Source organism: Ursus maritimus, unplaced genomic scaffold (genome assembly GCF_017311325.1).
Source record: "Ursus maritimus isolate PB19 unplaced genomic scaffold, ASM1731132v1 scaffold_3, whole genome shotgun sequence".
Classification (NCBI taxonomy): Eukaryota; Metazoa; Chordata; class Mammalia; order Carnivora; family Ursidae; genus Ursus; species Ursus maritimus.
Genome location: NW_024425563.1, coordinates 30,313,204 through 30,318,665, shown reverse-complemented (window position 1 = coordinate 30,318,665; position 5,462 = coordinate 30,313,204). Strand labels below are relative to the sequence as shown.

Genomic DNA, 5,462 nt, shown 5'->3' with positions numbered 1-5,462 from the left:
AATGTATGGATAATGTGTTGATGTTGATGTATGATGATTTAACACTTTCATGTTAGATAACTGCATTATTTCTAATTTTAAAATTTTATTTAGTATGTACCATTAACTAACATCTTTATGATAATTTATTTTTTATTTCCATTGGATTATTTATTTAAAATAAGAAAAGGGATAGAATAATTTATTGAATTATTGCTATTAAAATAAGTTAATTATAATATCAATAAGCATAGGCATCTTATGATTTTTTTCTATATAATGACATTAGTTTTACAAAATTGTAGAAAAAAATGTTATACAGGTTGTAAATCCTTCTTGTGAGGAATATGTATTCTATTTTCACTTCAGGATTACTGAGATAACTTTAAAAAATGTGTACTTTAGATAGCATAAAATGATATGTCAAGTTTGTGTTCATTTTCATTTTTTATTATTAATGTTAAATGAGCATCGATACTCTTTACTTTCATATCCTTTGAGACTGAGAATTATTTTTTTAAGTTGTTTATTATTATAGGTAGACAAATTGCATTTTCCTAAATATCTAATTGGATTCGTTCAAAGTCAGTTGCATTTTCCTAGACAAATGAATTATTAAACCAAAGATTTGAATAGGCAAAAATGATCTGCCTAATGATCGGTATTATTTTAAAATGCATTTTATTTTGTTCATTGGACATTTTTTGAATTTTTACTTCTTAGCTGTAGAGCATGAAAATGTTTCTTATCTTATTAAAGGATGCATGTCTCTTTGGAATTAGATACTTTAAAGAATATGACATTTTAATGAGTATGACATATGAGCCCTTACAAACCTGATTTTCAACAGATCAAGTTAAATTAAATAACAGAGACAGGTACCGTATGGTAAGGTACCTAGGAGAAATTACAATACACTGCTACTCTTATTGTAATGATTTTTTTATGCTCATTCCTATAAGAAAAGAAGACGAAATAAGGAATCATTATGAACAAAGAAAAAAAGCATGATAGAAGACATTATTAGATTTAACTAAACCTATCCTCTTGTGCTCTTCTAATTTAAGCATTTGTGAAGGGCTAATATGACTAGAAAATAGTAAAATCATATAGAATATAAAAAGCCTCTTGGTCTTATACCTCCAGTGTTTCCATCTCATTACTGCCAGAATTATTTTATAAGGTAGAAATCTGCTTTAAAAATGCAGAAGACCTTTGTCTGATTTTAAGTAACCTTACCTATCTCAATTGTCATGAATCTCTTCCTCGGCCGTTCTTATACCAGACTATGGACTCAAAGCACTCCAAACCTCCCTTCGTTTCTGAAAAGGTCATGCCTCGAGGCTTTGCATTTTGCAGATTCTTCTTCTTAGGATGTCCTTTCCCATCTGAGTAAGTTTCTTATTGTTCTTCTAACAAACTGCCACAAACTTAGTGGCTTAAAACAACACAAATTATTGTCTTACAATTCCAGAGAAGACTAAAATGGTTTGGCAGGGCTATGAAAGGCTTCCAAGGCTGTTGTCTCAGACTCGTCCTTTCTTTTTTCATTCTCTTTCCCAAAGGAGCATCCTTCCCTTTGCCCCAAACCTCGGTAATGAACTTCTTGCCTGAGGTCGGTGAAGACTAACTGGAAAATGGAAAATGAAAAACCAAGAACCGACCAATTCTGAAAATACCGAACAGGCTATTATTTTAGAGGAGTTAATTTCAGAAGGAAAATGGGTTAAGCTCGAAAAAAAAAAACAGTGTATATGGCTCTTACTGGTAAAACTAGAACTTGGGCAGCTGTGAAAATTACAGCTGGGAGAGGGCAGTTGAATGATGGTATGGCAGTTGTCTCAGCACTGCAAAGAACTCTTCACGAGGAATGTGCCATTCTGGGAAAAAAGGTCTGCCTGCCACTGGGAGGCTAAGGCCTCGGAGTCCCCACAGGTCCCACAGATGATAAGGAAAACCCAGAAGCAGCTGCTCTTCTGGAACTTGAGAGAGAGACTGGCTACGGAGGTGATATTGACTGTTGTCCAGCTGAATGTACGGATGCAGGTATGTGCAACTGTACGCACACTTTGTGAGTGACTTAATGAAGATGATGCTGAAAATGTAAGACCTAAGCCAAAGCCAGGGATGGAGACTTTGTGGAAGTGATGTCTTTACCAAAAAATGATCTGCTAAAGAGACTTGATGCTCTGGGAGCTGAAGAACATCTGACAACGGATGCCAGAGTCTAGTACTATGCTCTGCTGCTGACACATGCAAACACAAAGCCATGTAAAGTGTCCTTCCTGAAATTTTAAGGCCAAAGGACAGTGGCCATGTTTTTGTAAATGAGATCGCCAGACTTCCCTCACTAAGACTTTGTATTCAGCTTAATTTGAAATTAACTTTTTCATAAAATTAAGGCAACAGAGAATGAAAAAAAAAAAAAAACCACAAGTGCAGTGTCTGAAACAATGACAGAACATAAATATTAGATGCTGGGAAGAAGCCAAAAAAAAAAAAAAGATGAGATCATGTTCAAGAAATTATTTGTCAAATCTGGTTCAGCACTAACCTAGCATTAACAACAGAGCTGTTATGGGAAAGATGTTCAACACTAGTAGACAATGAGGAGTAATGCCTCTGAAGTGAAAGGGCAGTTAATGGGAATGAGAGATACCTGTGCCATTTTAGGATTTTTACTTAAAGTTGGTGAAGAATGGGAACAGGGCCTTATGATCAGCTTGAATATAGGAAAGGCACCCAGAAACCCAGTTTTAAGGCAGAAAGGTATTTTGCGGCTTGAGGGAATGGAAGAAGTCACTAACATCTTCTGAAGGTATATAAAAGTTAAACATATATTCCAAACCTCCTCTTATGCCAATGGGAAACAGAAAGCATTTACCTATGATAAGAAGTCTGGAAGACAAGTTAGACCTTTGAGACCTTAATTCATAGAAAGCTACTTATGAATGACATTTGGAATTATCTCTTAGATTTAACACTTTCTTCTACTCATTTGTTTATCTAACACAATATACCAGGTTACCAGGCTTAGATGATTATTCGCCATCCGACTTCATTTTTGGACAATTAAATCTCACCTTCTAGGTATAGTTGAACTTCACTGTAGTTTACAGTTCCTAAATTTGACTATAAAACAGGGCCATGCCTCTACTGTTATTTGAATTCTAGTATCAGATTCAGGCTCCTGCAGGGAGATTGAAACCAGTCAGGGTTTCTTAGACAGGAGTCTAAAAATAGTTGAAAAAAGATCTTTTTAAGATTCTTCCTTGTGTCAAAACTGGTGCTTTACCCCCTGCAGTTCCAACACCTGTTTGCACCTAAGACTACTTACCTGTGGTCATCTGCTCTGCTCCAGCAGGCTTCTTACTTTTTCCAAGGAAGAAGCAGAGGTAGCCCCGGGATGATTTCACGTTCTGTGGATAATGGGTCAAACAAATAATTGACCCACCGAGAAAAAAAAAAAAAAGAAAAAGAAAAAGAAAAAAAAAACTTTTTAGAATCAAATATCTTACCTGTTTGCAGGGTAAATAGGGTTCTCTTAAAATTTAATTGAAACAGATGTTTCTGTTCTGGCCAAGCAGATCAGAAACAAAATAAGGTATCTCTAAATACCAGTCTCCACTCACACGCAAAGTATCACTCCCACACAAAATAAATAGTTTGTATTCTAATTCACCTACTTAAGTCTATGGCCTATTAACAGAGATTTCTGAATAATAGAATGATTTTACTTAGGTAAGCAGATTATATAAAAATTAATACTAACTCTTTGAACTACACTTAAAGTAACTTACTCCTTTTGACATGGTTTGAACATAGCAGTAAAAGGCTACAGGATCAGACATAATCAACATTAGCTTTGCATATGAACCAAGAAATTACTACTTAATAAATTAAGCACACTTTAATTACAAAGTTCAAAACATTACATCATATTTGTAAGTATATGGTTGTCCTTTACCATGACATTTGCTTTGTAGCATTTCATTGAATCTATGAGTCACCACTATCATATGTGCCATGGAGAGCAAAGACATTATGCTTTTTAAAATATGACAGTATTATTTCTTTTGCTTTAAAATTGTATTTTCTATTTTTGAAAAAACATGTTTTGGTGGTTAGACATAGATTATAAATTAAAACTACATTAGATTTTACATATATTAAAATGGAATTTAAGTAAAATTAATTGGTTATGGTATAGTTAAAATTTTTCACATTGTAAGACAAACTCATCAGAATCATTTTTCAATTCTTAATCATTAATATCTGTTTTTTTCCACATAATGCTATTTTCTCAAGAAAGTTGTTGATTCAGTATTTCAAAAAGCTTCCCCTTTCTTTCTTTCTTTCTTTCTTTCTTTCTTTCTTTCTTTCGTTCTTCTTTGTCCCTCTCTCCCTCTCCTCCCCCTTCTTTCTTAGTATTACATCCCTAAAAAGACATGTTAGATGAGTTGGAAATCAAAATCAAGGTAGAGGAGGGAGAAAAATGAACAAAAAAAACAAAGGGACTGAATAGCTGAATGGAAAATACTGAAAAAAACTAGTGATCTAGAAGATTGAGCCCGAGATCTCTTCCTGAAACCAGTGCAACATTACAAATATAGATAATATATTTGAGAAAAGCTAAGAAAATGGTGGTAATGTAAAAAAAAAAGCTCATCACTCATCAAATAGGAGTCACAAAAGGAGATATAAAAGAAAGGAGGTAGATATAAGAAATAATAGAAAAGCATTTGCTAATTTTGAAGAGAGACAAATTATCAGGTTGAGGCTCAGTGAGTATCAGAGAGATGTGTAGTTACCTACATCAAGGTACATCTTTGTAAAATTTTAGTACCAAAATTTGAATTTTAAAATGAAAAAAAATATATATATATGAAATTAGAATTAAAAATAGATCAGTCTAAACCATAAAACTCCTAGAAGAAAACATAGGCAGTCATTTCTTTGACATCAGCCATAGAAACATTTTTCTAAATATGTCTCCTCGAGCAGGGGAAACAAAAGGAGAAATAAACTGTTAGAACTATACCAAAATGAAAAGCTTTTGCACAGTGAAAGAAACCTCAACAAAATGACAAGGGAACCTGCTGAATGGGAGAAGATATTTGCAAAGGATATATCCAATAAGGGGTTAATATCTAAAATATATAAAGAACTTATACAACTCAACACCAAACACAAACAATCTGAATAAAAATGAACAAATGATCTAAATAGATATTTTTCAAAGAAGACATACAAATGGCCAATAAACACATGAAAATATGCTTAATATTATTCATTGTCAGGGAACTGCAACCCAAAACCACAATGATGTATCATGCCCCACTTGTCAGAATGATTAAAATCAAAAACACAAGAAATAACAAGTGTTGGCAAGAATGGATAGAAAAAGGAACCCTTGTGCACTATTGGTGGGAATGCAAATTGGTGCAGCCACCGTGTAAAACAGTATGGAGTCTCCTCTAAAA

General features: G+C 33.6%; 1 pseudogene; it reads left to right on the top strand.

Moving 5' to 3' along the window:
* The first annotated feature begins 1,290 nt into the window (after positions 1-1,290).
* Positions 1,291-4,084, top strand: LOC103676594 (annotated as a pseudogene).
* The last annotated feature ends 1,378 nt before the right edge of the window (positions 4,085-5,462 follow it).